This window comes from Lissotriton helveticus, chromosome 8, assembly GCF_964261635.1.
Source record: "Lissotriton helveticus chromosome 8, aLisHel1.1, whole genome shotgun sequence".
Lineage (NCBI taxonomy): Eukaryota > Metazoa > Chordata > Amphibia > Caudata > Salamandridae > Lissotriton > Lissotriton helveticus.
Window position 1 is genome coordinate 1,216,453,730 of NC_136069.1, and position 14,637 is coordinate 1,216,468,366.

Genomic DNA, 14,637 nt, shown 5'->3' on the forward strand with positions numbered 1-14,637 from the left:
AAAAATGTATAGGTTTGCTAGGCTTCCCTAGGTGCCGGCAGAGCTAGGGTTCAAAAACAAAAGGTAGTCTCTTTGTCCAAAAAGGGCACGATTTCACTGCAAAATTGAGGTGCGACCACGTTGCGTTTTGCGCTGTTTCCTGTCGCGGGCACTAGGCAGACCCAGGCAAGGGAGGTACCATTTTTTTCAGGAGAGCCGGGGGAACGCTGGGTGGGTGGAAATATGTTGATCCACGCAGATTCCAGAACTTTCCACCACAGAAATGTGAGGAAAATGCGTTCTTTTTGTCAATTTCTTAGCTTTGAAAGGGATTCTGGGTAACAGAACCTGGTGGTTGGCAGTCGGGTCACCCCATCCTAAATTCCCCTGGATGTCTAGTTTTCAAAAATTTATAGGTTTGCTAGGTTTCCCTAGGTGCCGACAGAGCTAGGGTGCAAAAACTACAGGTAGTCTCTTTGCCCAAAAAGGGCACGATTTCACTGCGAAATTGAGGTGCGACCACGTTGCGTTTTGCGCTGTTTCCTGTTGCAGGCACTAGGCAGACCCAGGCAAGTGAGGTAGCATTTTTTTCGGGAGACCCGGGGAAACGCTGGGTGGGTGGTAATTTGATGATCCATGAAGATTCCAGAACTTTCCACCACAGAAATGTGAGGAAAATGCATTTTTTGGTCAATTTCTTAGCTTTGCAAGGGATTCTGGGTAACGGAACCTGGTGGTAGGCAGTCGAGTCACCCCATCCTGAAATCCCCTGCGTGTCTAGTTTTTAAAAATGTATAGGTTTGCTAGGTTTCCCTAGGTGTCGGCAGAGCTAGGGTTCAAAAACAAAAGGTAGTCTCTTTGTCCAAAAAGGGCACGATTTCACTGCGAAATTGAGGTGCGACCATGTTGCGTTTTGCGCTGTTTCCTGTCGCGGGCACTAGGCAGACCCAGGCAAGGGAGGTACCATTTTTTTCAGGAGACCCGGGGGAACGCTGGGTGGTTGGAAATATGTTGATCCACGCAGATTCCAGAACTTTCCACCACAGAAATGTGAGGAAAATGCGTTTTTTTTGTCAATTTCTTAGGTTTGCAAGGGATTCTGGGTAACAGAACCTGGAGGTAGGCAGTCGAGGCACCCCATCCTGAATTCCCCTGGGTGTCTAGTTTATAAAAATGTATAGGTTTGCTAGGTTTCCCTAGGTGCCGGCAGAGCTAGGGTGCAAAAACTACAGGTAGGCACTTTGCCATAAAAGGGTCAATTTTTAACTGCAACATTGAGGTGCGACCACGTTGCGTTTTGCGCTGTTTCCTGTCGCAGGCACTAAGCCGACCCAGGCAAGTGAGGTACCATTTTTTTGGGGAGACCCAGGGGAACGCTGGGTGGGTGGAAAAGTGTTGATCCACGCAGATTCCAGAACTTTCCACCACAGAAATGTGAGGAAAATGCGTTTTTTTTTTCAATTTCTTAGCTTTGAAAGGTATTCTGGGTAACAGAACGTGGTGGTAGGCAGTCGAGTCACCCCATCCTAAATTCCCCAGGGTGTCTAGTTTTAAAAAATGTATAGGTTTGCTAGGTTTCCCTAGGTGCCGGCAGAGCTAGGGTGCAAAAACTACAGGTAGGCACTTTGCCATAAAAGGGTCCATTTTTAACTGCAACACTGAGGTGCGACCACGTTGCGTTTTTTGCTGTTTCCTGTCGCAGGCTCTAGGCAGACCCAGGCAAGTGAGGTACCATTTTTTTCAGGAGACCCGGGGGAACGCTGGGTCGGTGGAAATGTGTTGATCCACGCAGATTCCGGAACTTTCCACCACAGAAATGTGAGGAAAATGCGTTTTTTTGTCAATTTCTTAGGTTTGCAAGGGATTCTGGGTAACAGAACCTGGAGGTAGGCAGTCGAGGCACCCCATCCTGAATTCCCCTGGGTGTCTAGTTTTCAAAAATTTATAGGTTTGCTAGGTTTCCCTAGTTGCCGGCAGAGCTAGGGTTCAAAAACAAAAGGTAGTCTCTTTGTCCAAAAAGGGCACGATTTCACTGCGAAATTGATGTGCTTCCACGTTGCGTTTTGCGCTGTTTCCTGTCGCAGGCACTAGGCAGACCCAGGCAGTGAGGTAGCATTTTTTTCGGGAGACCCGGGGAACGCTGGGTGGGTGGAAATTTGATGATCCATGCAGATTCCAGAACTTTCCACCACAGAAATGTGAGGAAAATGCGTTTTTTTTGTCAATTTCTTAGCTTTGCAAGGGATTCTGGGTAACAGAACCTGGTGGTAGGCAGTCGAGGCACCCCATCCTAAATTCACCTGGGTGTCTAGTTTTCAAAAATGTAGAGGTTTGCTAGGTTTCCCTAGTTGCCGGCAGAGCTAGGGTTCAAAAACAAAAGGTAGTCTCTTTGTCCAAAAAGGGCACGATTTCACTGCGAAATTGAGGTGCGACCACGTTGCGTTTTGCGCTGTTTCCTATCGCAGGCACTAGGCAGACCCAGGCAGTGAGGTAGCATTTTTTTCAGGAGACCCGGGGGAACGCTGGGTGGGTGGAAATTTGTTGATCCACGCAGATTCCAGAACTTTCCACCACAGAAATGTGAGGAAAATGTGTTTCTTTTGTCAATTTCTTAGCTTTGAAAGGGATTCTGGGTAACAGAACCTGGTGGTAGGCAGTCGAGTCACCCCATCCTCAATTCCCCTGGGTGTCTAGTTTTCAGAAATGTATAGGTTTGCTAGGTTTCCCTAGGTGCCGGCAGAGCTAGGGTGCAAAAACTACAGGTAGTCTCTTTCCCCAAAAAGGGCACGATTTCACTGCGAAATTGAGGTGCGACCACGTTGCGTTTTGCGGTTTCCTTTTGCAGGCACTAGGCAGACCCAGGCAAGTGAGGTAGCATTTTTTTCGGGAGACCCGGGGGAACGCTGGGTGGATGGTAATTTGATGATCCATGCAGATTCCAGAACTTTCCACCACAGAAATGTGAGGAAATGCATTTTTTTTGTCAATTTCTTAGCTTTGCAAGGGATTCTGGGTAACAGAACCTGGTGGTAGGCAGTCGAGTCACCCCATCCTGAAATCCCCTGGGTGTCTAGTTTTTAAAAATGTATAGGTTTGCTATGTTTTCCTAGGTGTCGGCAGAGCTAGGGTTCAAAAACAAAAGGTAGTCTCTTCGCCCAAAAAGGGCACGATTTCACTGCGAAATTGAGGTGCGACCACGTTGCGTTTTGCGCTGTTTCCTGTCGCAGGCACTAGGCAGACCCAGACAAGTGAGGTAGCATTTTTTTCGGGAGACCCAGGGGAACGCTGGGTGAGTGGAAATTTGTTGATCCACGCAGATTCCAGACCTTTCCGCCACAGAAATGTGAGGAAAATGCGTTTCTTTTGTCAATTTCTTAGCTTTGAAAGGGATTCTGGGTAACAGAACCTGGTGGTAGGCAGTCGAGTTACCCCATCCTAAATTCCCCTGGGTGTCTAGTTTTCAAAAATGTATAGGTTTGCTAGGTTTCCCTAGGTGCCGGCAGAGCTAGGGTGCAAAAACTACAGGTAGTCTCTTTCCCCAAAAAGGGCACAATTTCACTGCGAAATTGAGGTGCGACCACGTTGCGTTTTGCGCTGTTTCCTGTCGCAGGCACTAGGCAGACCCTGGCAAGTGAGGTAGCATTTTTTTCGGGAGACCCGGGGAAACACTGGGTGGGTGGTAATTTGATGATCCATGAAGATTCCAGAACTTTCCACCACAGAAATGTGAGGAAAATGCATTTTTTTGGTCAATTTCTTAGCTTTGCAGGGGATTCTGGGTAACAGAACCTGGTGGTAGGCAGTCGAGTCACCCAATCCTGAAATCCCCTGGGTGTCTAGTTTTTAAAAATGTATAGGTTTGCTAGGTTTCCCTAGGTGTCGGCAGAGCTAGGGTTCAAAAACAAAAGGTAGTCTCTTTGTCCAAAAAGGGCACGATTTCACTGCGAAATTGAGGTGCGACCACGTTGCGTTTTGCGCTGTTTCCTGTCGCGGGCACTAGGCAGACCCAGGCAATGGAGGTACCATTTTTTTCAGGAGACCCGGGGGAACGCTGGGTGGGTGGAAATATGTTGATCCACGCAGATTCCAGAACTTTCCACCACAGAAATGTGAGGAAAATGCGTTTTTTTTGTCAATTTCTTAGGTTTGCAAGGGATTCTGGGTAACAGAACCTGGTGGTAGGCAGTCGAGGCACCCCATCCTGAATTCCCCTGGGTGTCTAGTTTATAAAAATGTATAGGTTTGCTAGGTTTCCCTAGGTGCCGGCAGAGCTAGGGTGCAAAAACTACAGGTAGGCACTTTGCCATAAAAGGGTCAATTTTTAACTGCAACATTGAGGTGCGACCACGTTGCGTTTTGCGCTGTTTCCTGTCGCAGGCACTAAGCCGACCCAGGCAAGTGAGGTACCATTTTTTTTGGGAGACCCAGGGGAACGCTGGGTGGGTGGAAAAGTGTTGATCCACGCAGATTCCAGAACTTTCCACCACAGAAATGTGAGGAAAATGCGTTTTTTTTTTCAATTTCTTAGCTTTGAAAGGTATTCTGGGTAACAGAACCTGGTGGTAGGCAGTCGAGTCACCCCATCCTAAATTCCACTGGGTGTCTAGTTTTCAAAAATGTATAGGTTTGCTAGGTTTCCTTAGGTGCGGCAGAGCTAGGGTGCAAAAACTACAGGTAGTCTCTTTCCCCAAAAAGGGCACGATTTCACTGCGAAATTGAGGTGCGACCACGTTGCGTTTTGCGCTGTTTCCTGTCGCAGGCACTAGGCAGACCCAGGCAAGTGAGGTAGCATTCTTTTCGGGAGACCCGGGGGAACGCTGGGTGGGTGGTAATTTGATGATCCATGCATATTCCAGAACTTTCCACCACAGAAATGTGAGGAAAATGCATTTTTTTTGTCAATTTCTTAGCTTTGCAAGGGATTCTGGGTAACAGAACCTGGTGGTAGGCAGTCGAGTCACCCCATCCTGAAATCCCCTGGGTGTCTAGTTTTTAAAAATGTATGGGTTTGCTATGTTTTCCTAGGTGTCGGCAGAGCTAGGGTTCAAAAACAAAAGGTAGTCTCTTTGCCCAAAAAGGGCACAATTTCACTGCAAAATTGAGGTGCGACTACGTTGCGTTTTGCGCTGTTTCCTGTCGCAGGCACTAAGCCGACCCAGGCAAGTTAGGTACCATTTTTTTCAGGAGACGCGGGGGAACGCTGGGTGGGTGGAAATGTGTTGATCCACGCAGATTCCAGAACTTTCCACCACAGAAATGTGAGGAAAATGTGTTTTTTTGTCAATTTTTTAGCTTTGCAAGGGATTCTGGGTGACAAAAAATGGTGGTAGGCAGTCAAGTCACCCCATACTGAATTCCCCTGGGTGTCTAGTTTTCAAAAATGTATAGGTCTGCTAGGTTTCCCAAGGTGCCGGCAGAGCTAGGGTTCAAAAACAAAAGGTAGTCTCTCTGTCCAAAAAGGGCACGATTTCACTGCAAAATAGATGTGCGACCACGTTGCGTTTTGCGCTGTATCCTGTCGCAGGCACTAGGCAGACCCAGGCAAGTGAGGTAGCATTTTTATCAGGAGACACGGGGGAACGCTGGGTGGGTGGAAATTTGTTGATCCACACAGATTCCAGAACTTTCCACCACAGAAATGTGAGGAAAATGCGTTTAATTTGTCAATTTCTTAGATTTTCAAGGGATTCTGGGTAACAAAACCTGGTGGTAGGCAGTCGAGTCACCCCATCCTGAATTCCCCTGGGTGTCTAGTTTTAAAAAATGTATAGGTTTGCTAGGTTTCCCTAGGCGCCGGCAGAGCTAGGGTTCAAAAACAAAAGGTAGTCTCTTTGTCCAAAAAGGGCACGATTTCACTGCGAAATTGAGGTGCGACCACGTTGCGTTTTGCGCTGTTTCCTGTCGCAGGCCCTAGGCAGACCCAGGCAAGTGAGGTAGCACTTTTTATCGGGAGACACGGGGGTACGCTGGGTGGGTGGAAATTTGTTGATCCACACAGATTCCAGAACTTTCCACCACAGAAATGTGAGGAAAATGCTTTTTTTTGTCAATTTCTTAGATTTTCAAGGGATTCTGGGTAACAAAACCTGGTGGTAGGCAGTCGAGTCACCCCATCCTGAATTCCCCTGGGTGTCTAGTTTTCAAAAATGTATAGGTTTGCTAGGCTTCCCTAGGTGCCGGCAGAGCTAGGGTTAAAAAACAAAAGGTAGTCTCTTTGTCCAAAAAGGGCACGATTTCACTGCAAAATTGAGGTGCGACCACGTTGCTTTTTGCGCTGTTTCCTGTCGCGGGCACTAGGCAGACCCAGGCAAGGGAGGTACCATTTTTTTCAGGAGAGCCGGGGGAACGCTGGGTGGGTGGAAATATGTTGATCCACGCAGATTCCAGAACTTTCCACCACAGAAATGTGAGGAAAATGCGTTTTTTTTGTCAATTTCTTAGCTTTGCAAGGGATTCTGGGTAACAGAACCTGGTGGTAGGCAGTCGAGGCACCCCATCCTGAATTCCCCTGGGTGTCTAGTTTTTAAAAATGTATATGTTTGCTAGGTTTCCCTAGTTGCCGGCAGAGCTAGGGTTCAAAAACAAAAGATAGTCTCTTTGCCCAAAAAGGGCACGTTTTCACTGCGAAATTGAGGTGCGACCACGTTGCGTTTTGCGCTGTTTCCTGTCGCAGGCACTAGGCAGACCCAGGCAGTGAGGTAGCATTTTTTTCGGGAGACCCGGGGGAACGCTGGGTGGGTGGAAATTTGATGATCCATGCAGATTCCAGAACTTTCCACAACAGAAATGTGAGGAAAATGCGTTTTTTTTGTCAATTTCTTAGCTTTGAAAGGGATTCTGGGTAACAGAACCTGGTGGTAGGCAGTCGAGTCACCCCATCCTGATTTCCCCGGGGTGTCTAGTTTTAAAAAATGTATAGGTTTGCTAGATTTCCCTACGTGCCGGCAGAGCTAGGGTTCAAAAACAAAAGGTAGTCTCTTTGCCCAAAAAGGGCACGATTTCACTGCGAAATTGAGGTGCGACCATGTTGCGTTTTGAGCTGTTTCCTGTCGCAGGCACTAGGCAGACCCAGACAAGTGAGGTACCATTTTTTTCGGGAGACCCGGGGGAACGCTGTGTGGGTGGAAATTTGTTGATCCACGCAGATTCCAGAACTTTCCACCACAGAAATGTGAGGAAAATGTGTTTCTTTTGTCAATTTCTTAGCTTTGCAAGGGATTCTGGGTAACAGAACCTGGTGGTAGGCAGTCGAGTCACCCCATCCTGAAATCCCCTGGGTGTCTAGTTTTTAAAAATGTATAGGTTTGCTAGGTTTCCCTAGGTGTCGGCAGAGCTAGGGTTCAAAAACAAAAGGTAGTCTCTTTGTCCAAAAAGGGCACGATTTCACTGCGAAATTGAGGTGCGACCACGTTGCGTTTTGCGCTGTTTCCTGTGGCGGGCACTAGGCAGACCCAGGCAAGGGAGGTACCATTTTTTTCAGGAGACCCGGGGGAACGCTGGGTGGGTGGAAATATGTTGATCCACGCAGATTCCAGAACTTTCCACCACAGAAATGTGAGGAAAATGCATTTTTTTTGTCAATTTCTTAGGTTTGCAAGGGATTCTGGGTAACAGAACCTGGTGGTAGGCAGTCGAGGCACCCCATCCTGAATTCCCCTGGGTGTCTAGTTTATAAAAATGTATAGGTTTGCTAGGTTTCCCTAGGTGCCGGCAGAGCTAGGGTGCAAAAACTACAGGTAGGCACTTTGCCATAAAAGGGTCAATTTTTAACTGCAACATTGAGGTGCGACCACGTTGCGTTTTGCGCTGTTTCCTGTCGCAGGCACTAATCCGACCCAGGTAAGTGAGGTACCATTTTTTTTGGGAGACCCAGGGGAACGCTGGGTGGGTGGAAAAGTGTTGATCCACGCAGATTCCAGAACTTTCCACCACAGAAATGTGAGGAAAATGCGTTTTTTTTTTCAATTTCTTAGCTTTGAAAGGTATTCTGGGTAACAGAACGTGGTGGTAGGCAGTCGAGTCACCCCATCCTAAATTCCCCAGGGTGTCTAGTTTTAAAAAATGTATAGGTTTGCTAGGTTTCCCTAGGTGCCGGCAGAGCTAGGGTGCAAAAACTACAGGTAGGCACTTTGCCATAAAAGGGTCAATTTTTAACTGCAACACTGAGGTGCGACCACGTTGCGTTTTTTGCTGTTTCCTGTCGCAGGCTCTAGGCAGACCCAGGCAAGTGAGGTACCATTTTTTTCAGGAGACCCGGGGGAACGCTGGGTCGGTGGAAATTTGTTGATCCACGCAGATTCCGGAACTTTCCACCACAGAAATGTGAGGAAAATGCGTTTTTTTGTCAATTTCTTAGGTTTGCAAGGGATTCTGGGTAACAGAACCTGGAGGTAGGCAGTCGAGGCACCCCATCCTGAATTCCCCTGGGTATCTAGTTTTCAAAAATTTATAGGTTTGCTAGGTTTCCCTAGTTGCCGGCAGAGCTAGGGTTCAAAAACAAAAGGTAGTCTCTTTGTCCAAAAAGGGCACGATTTCACTGCGAAATTGATGTGCTTCCACGTTGCGTTTTGCGCTGTTTCCTGTCGCAGGCACTAGGCAGACCCAGGCAGTGAGGTAGCATTTTTTTCGGGAGACCCGGGGAACGCTGGGTGGGTGGAAATTTGATGATCCATGCAGATTCCAGAACTTTCCACCACAGAAATGTGAGGAAAATGCTTTTTTTTTGTCAATTTCTTAGCTTTGCAAGGGATTCTGGGTAACAGAACCTGGTGGTAGGCAGTCGAGGCACCCCATCCTAAATTCACCTGGGTGTCTAGTTTTCAAAAATGTAGAGGTTTGCTAGGTTTCCCTAGTTGCCGGCAGAGCTAGGGTTCAAAAACAAAAGGTAGTCTCTTTGTCCAAAAAGGGCACGATTTCACTGCGAAATTGAGGTGCGACCACGTTGCGTTTTGCGCTGTTTCCTATCGCAGGCACTAGGCAGACCCAGGCAGTGAGGTAGCATTTTTTTCAGGAGACCCGGGGGAACGCTGGGTGGGTGGAAATTTGTTGATCCACGCAGATTCCAGAACTTTCCACCACAGAAATGTGAGGAAAATGTGTTTCTTTTGTCAATTTCTTAGCTTTGAAAGGGATTCTGGGTAACAGAACCTGGTGGTAGGCAGTCGAGTCACCCCATCCTAAATTCCCCTGGGTGTCTAGTTTTCAGAAATGTATAGGTTTGCTAGGTTTCCCTAGGTGCCGGCAGAGCTAGGGTGCAAAAACTACAGGTAGTCTCTTTCCCCAAAAAGGGCACGATTTCACTGCGAAATTGAGGTGCGACCACGTTGCGTTTTGCGGTTTCCTGTCGCAGGCACTAGGCAGACCCAGGCAAGTGAGGTAGCATTTTTTTCGGGAGACCCGGGGGAACGCTGGGTGGGTGGTAATTTGATGATCCATGCAGATTCCAGAACTTTCCACCACAGAAATGTGAGGAAAATGCATTTTTTTTGTCAATTTCTTAGCTTTGCAAGGGATTCTGGGTAACAGAACCTGGTGGTAGGCAGTCGAGTCACCCCATCCTGAAATCCCCTGGGTGTCTAGTTTTTAAAAATGTATAGGTTTGCTATGTTTTCCTAGGTGTCGGCAGAGCTAGGGTTCAAAAACAAAAGGTAGTCTCTTCGCCCAAAAAGGGCACGATTTCACTGCGAAATTGAGGTGCGACCACGTTGCGTTTTGCGCTGTTTCCTGTCGCAGGCACTAGGCAGACCCAGACAAGTGAGGTAGCATTTTTTTCGGGAGACCCAGGGGAACGCTGGGTGAGTGGAAATTTGTTGATCCACGCAGATTCCAGACCTTTCCGCCACAGAAATGTGAGGAAAATGCGTTTCTTTTGCCAATTTCTTAGCTTTGAAAGGGATTCTGGGTAACAGAACCTGGTGGTAGGCAGTCGAGTTACCCCATCCTAAATTCCCCTGGGTGTCTAGTTTTCAAAAATGTATAGGTTTGCTAGGTTTCCCTAGGTGCCGGCAGAGCTAGGGTGCAAAAACTACAGGTAGTCTCTTTCCCCAAAAAGGGCACAATTTCACTGCGAAATTGAGGTGCGACCACGTTGCGTTTTGCGCTGTTTCCTGTCGCAGGCACTAGGCAGACCCTGGCAAGTGAGGTACCATTTTTTTCAGGAGACCCGGGGGAACGCTGGGTCGGTGGAAATGTGTTGATCCACGCAGATTCCGGAACTTTCCACCACAGAAATGTGAGGAAAATGCGTTTTTTTGTCAATTTCTTAGGTTTGCAAGGGATTCTGGGTAACAGAACCTGGAGGTAGGCAGTCGAGGCACCCCATCCTGAATTCCCCTGGGTGTCTAGTTTTCAAAAATTTATAGGTTTGCTAGGTTTCCCTAGTTGCCGGCAGAGCTAGGGTTCAAAAACAAAAGGTAGTCTCTTTGTCCAAAAAGGGCACGATTTCACTGCGAAATTGATGTGCTTCCACGTTGCGTTTTGCGCTGTTTCCTGTCGCAGGCACTAGGCAGACCCAGGCAGTGAGGTAGCATTTTTTTCGGGAGACCCGGGGAACGCTGGGTGGGTGGAAATTTGATGATCCATGCAGATTCCAGAACTTTCCACCACAGAAATGTGAGGAAAATGCGTTTTTTTGTCAATTTCTTAGCTTTGCAAGGGATTCTGGGTAACAGAACCTGGTGGTAGGCAGTCGAGGCACCCCATCCTAAATTCACCTGGGTGTCTAGTTTTCAAAAATGTAGAGGTTTGCTAGGTTTCCCTAGTTGCTGGCAGAGCTAGGGTTAAAAAACAAAAGGTAGTCTCTTTGTCCAAAAAGGGCACGATTTCACTGCGAAATTGAGGTGCGACCACATTGCGTTTTGCGCTGTTTCCTATCGCAGGCACTAGGCAGACCCAGGCAGTGAGGTAGCATTTTTTTCAGGAGACCCGGGGGAACGCTGGGTGGGTGGAAATTTGTTGATCCACGCAGATTCCAGAACTTTCCACCACAGAAATGTGAGGAAAATGTGTTTCTTTTTTCAATTTCTTAGCTTTGAAAGGGATTCTGGGTAACAGAACCTGGTGGTAGGCAGTCGAGTCACCCCATCCTAAATTCCCCTGGGTGTCTAGTTTTCAGAAATGTATAGGTTTGCTAGGTTTCCCTAGGTGCCGGCAGAGCTAGGGTGCAAAAACTACAGGTAGTCTCTTTCCCCAAAAAGGGCACGATTTCACTGCGAAATTGAGGTGCGACCACGTTGCGTTTTGCGGTTTCCTGTCGCAGGCACTAGGCAGACCCAGGCAAGTGAGGTAGCATTTTTTTCGGGAGACCCGGGGGAATGCTGGGTGGGTGGTAATTTGATGATCCATGCAGATTCCAGAACTTTCCAACACAGAAATGTGAGGAAAATGCATTTTTTTTGTCAATTTCTTAGCTTTGCAAGGGATTCTGGGTAACAGAACCTGGTGGTAGGCAGTCGAGTCACCCCATCCTGAAATCCCCTGGGTGTCTAGTTTTTAAAAATGTATAGGTTTGCTATGTTTTCCTAGGTGTCGGCAGAGCTAGGGTTCAAAAACAAAAGGTAGTCTCTTCGCCCAAAAAGGGCACGATTTCACTGCGAAATTGAGGTGCGACCACGTTGCGTTTTGCGCTGTTTCCTGTCGCAGGCACTAGGCAGACCCAGACAAGTGAGGTAGCATTTTTTTCGGGAGACCCGGGGGAACGCTGGGTGAGTGGAAATTTGTTGATCCACGCAGATTCCAGACCTTTCCGCCACAGAAATGTGAGGAAAATGCGTTTCTTTTGTCAATTTCTTAGCTTTGAAAGGGATTCTGGGTAACAGAACCTAGTGGTAGGCAGTCGAGTTACCCCATCCTAAATTCCCCTGGGTGTCTAGTTTTCAAAAATGTATAGGTTTGCTAGGTTTCCCTAGGTGCCGGCAGAGCTAGGGTGCAAAAACTACAGGTAGTCTCTTTCCCCAAAAAGGGCACAATTTCACTGCGAAATTGAGGTGCGACCACGTTGCGTTTTGCGCTGTTTCCTGTCGCAGGCACTAGGCAGACCCTGGCAAGTGAGGTACCATTTTTTTCAGGAGACCCGGGGGAACGCTGGGTCGGTGGAAATGTGTTGATCCACGCAGATTCCGGAACTTTCCACCACAGAAATGTGAGGAAAATGCGTTTTTTTGTCAATTTCTTAGGTTTGCAAGGGATTCTGGGTAACAGAACCTGGAGGTAGGCAGTCGAGGCACCCCATCCTGAATTCCCCTGGGTGTCTAGTTTTCAAAAATTTATAGGTTTGCTAGGTTTCCCTAGTTGCCGGCAGAGCTAGGGTTCAAAAACAAAAGGTAGTCTCTTTGTCCAAAAAGGGCACGATTTCACTGCGAAATTGATGTGCTTCCACGTTGCGTTTTGCGCTGTTTCCTGTCGCAGGCACTAGGCAGACCCAGGCAGTGAGGTAGCATTTTTTTCGGGAGACCCGGGGAACGCTGGGTGGGTGGAAATTTGATGATCCATGCAGATTCCAGAACTTTCCACCACAGAAATGTGAGGAAAATGCGTTTTTTTTGTCAATTTCTTAGCTTTGCAAGGGATTCTGGGTAACAGAACCTGGTGGTAGGCAGTCGAGGCACCCCATCCTAAATTCACCTGGGTGTCTAGTTTTCAAAAATGTAGAGGTTTGCTAGGTTTCCCTAGTTGCCGGCAGAGCTAGGGTTCAAAAACAAAAGGTAGTCTCTTTGTCCAAAAAGGGCACGATTTCACTGCGAAATTGAGGTGCGACCACGTTGCGTTTTGCGCTGTTTCCTATCGCAGGCACTAGGCAGACCCAGGCAGTGAGGTAGCATTTTTTTCAGGAGACCCGGGGGAACGCTGGGTGGGTGGAAATTTGTTGATCCACGCAGATTCCAGAACTTTCCACCACAGAAATGTGAGGAAAATGTGTTTCTTTTGACAATTTCTTAGCTTTGAAAGGGATTCTGGGTAACAGAACCTGGTGGTAGGCAGTCGAGTCACCCCATCCTAAATTCCCCTGGGTGTCTAGTTTTCAGAAATGTATAGGTTTGCTAGGTTTCCCTAGGTGCCGGCAGAGCTAGGGTGCAAAAACTACAGGTAGTCTCTTTCCCCAAAAAGGGCACGATTTCACTGCGAAATTGAGGTGCGACCACATTGCGTTTTGCGGTTTCCTGTCGCAGGCACTAGGCAGACCCAGGCAAGTGAGGTAGCATTTTTTTCGGGAGACCCGGGGGAACGCTGGGTGGGTGGTAATTTGATGATCCATGCAGATTCCAGAACTTTCCAACACAGAAATGTGAGGAAAATGCATTTTTTTTGTCAATTTCTTAGCTTTGCAAGGGATTCTGGGTAACAGAACCTGGTGGTAGGCAGTCGAGTCACCCCATCCTGAAATCCCCTGGGTGTCTAGTTTTTAAAAATGTATAGGTTTGCTATGTTTTCCTAGGTGTCGGCAGAGCTAGGGTTCAAAAACAAAAGGTAGTCTCTTCGCCCAAAAAGGGCACGATTTCACTGCGAAATTGAGGTGCGACCACGTTGCGTTTTGCGCTGTTTCCTGTCGCAGGCACTAGGCAGACCCAGACAAGTGAGGTAGCATTTTTTTCGGGAGACCCAGGGGAACGCTGGGTGAGTGGAAATTTGTTGATCCACGCAGATTCCAGACCTTTCCGCCACAGAAATGTGAGGAAAATGCGTTTCTTTTGTCAATTTCTTAGCTTTGAAAGGGATTCTGGGTAACAGAACCTGGTGGTAGGCAGTCGAGTTACCCCATCCTAAATTCCCCTGGGTGTCTAGTTTTCAAAAATGTATAGGTTTGCTAGGTTTCCCTAGGTGCCGGCAGAGCTAGGGTGCAAAAACTACAGGTAGTCTCTTTCCCCAAAAAGGGCACAATTTCACTGCGAAATTGAGGTGCGACCACGTTGCGTTTTGCGCTGTTTCCTGTCGCAGGCACTAGGCAGACCCTGGCAAGTGAGGTAGCATTTTTTTCGGGAGACCCGGGGAAACGCTGGGTGGGTGGTAATTTGATGATCCATGAAGATTCCAGAACTTTCCACCACAGAAATGTGAGGAAAATGCATTTTTTTGGTCAATTTCTTAGCTTTGCAAGGGATTCTGGGTAACAGAACCTGGTGGTAGGCAGTCGAGTCACCCCATCCTGAAATCCCCTGGGTGTCTAGTTTTTAAAAATGTATAGGTTTACTAGGTTTCCCTAGGTGTCGGCAGAGCTAGGGTTCAAAAACAAAAGGTAGTCTCTTTGTCCAAAAAGGGCACGATTTCACTGCGAAATTGAGGTGCGACCACGTTGCGTTTTGCGCTGTTTCCTGTCGCGGGCACTAGGCAGACCCAGGCAAGGGAGGTACCATTTTTTTCAGGAGACCCGGGGGAACGCTGGGTGGGTGGAAATATGTTGATCCACGCAGATTCCAGAACTTTCCACCACAGAAATGTGAGGAAAATGCGTTTTTTTTGTCAATTTCTTAGGTTTGCAAGGGATTCTGGGTAACAGAACCTGGTGGTAGGCAGTCGAGGCACCCCATCCTGAATTTCCCTGGGTGTCTAGTTTATAAAAATGTATAGGTTTGCTAGGTTTCCCTAGGTGCCGGCAGAGCTAGGGTGCAAAAACTACAGGTAGGCACTTTGCCATAAAAGGGTCAATTTTTAACTGCAACATTG

The 14,637-nt window shown here is 47.7% G+C and overlaps 1 protein-coding gene across 3 annotated transcripts in view; it reads right to left on the bottom strand.

Moving 5' to 3' along the window:
• LOC144773252 (ATP-binding cassette sub-family C member 5-like) overlaps positions 1-14,637 on the bottom strand; it is a 2,136,031-nt gene that overhangs the window by 421,508 nt on the left and 1,699,886 nt on the right. The window lies entirely within an intron of this gene.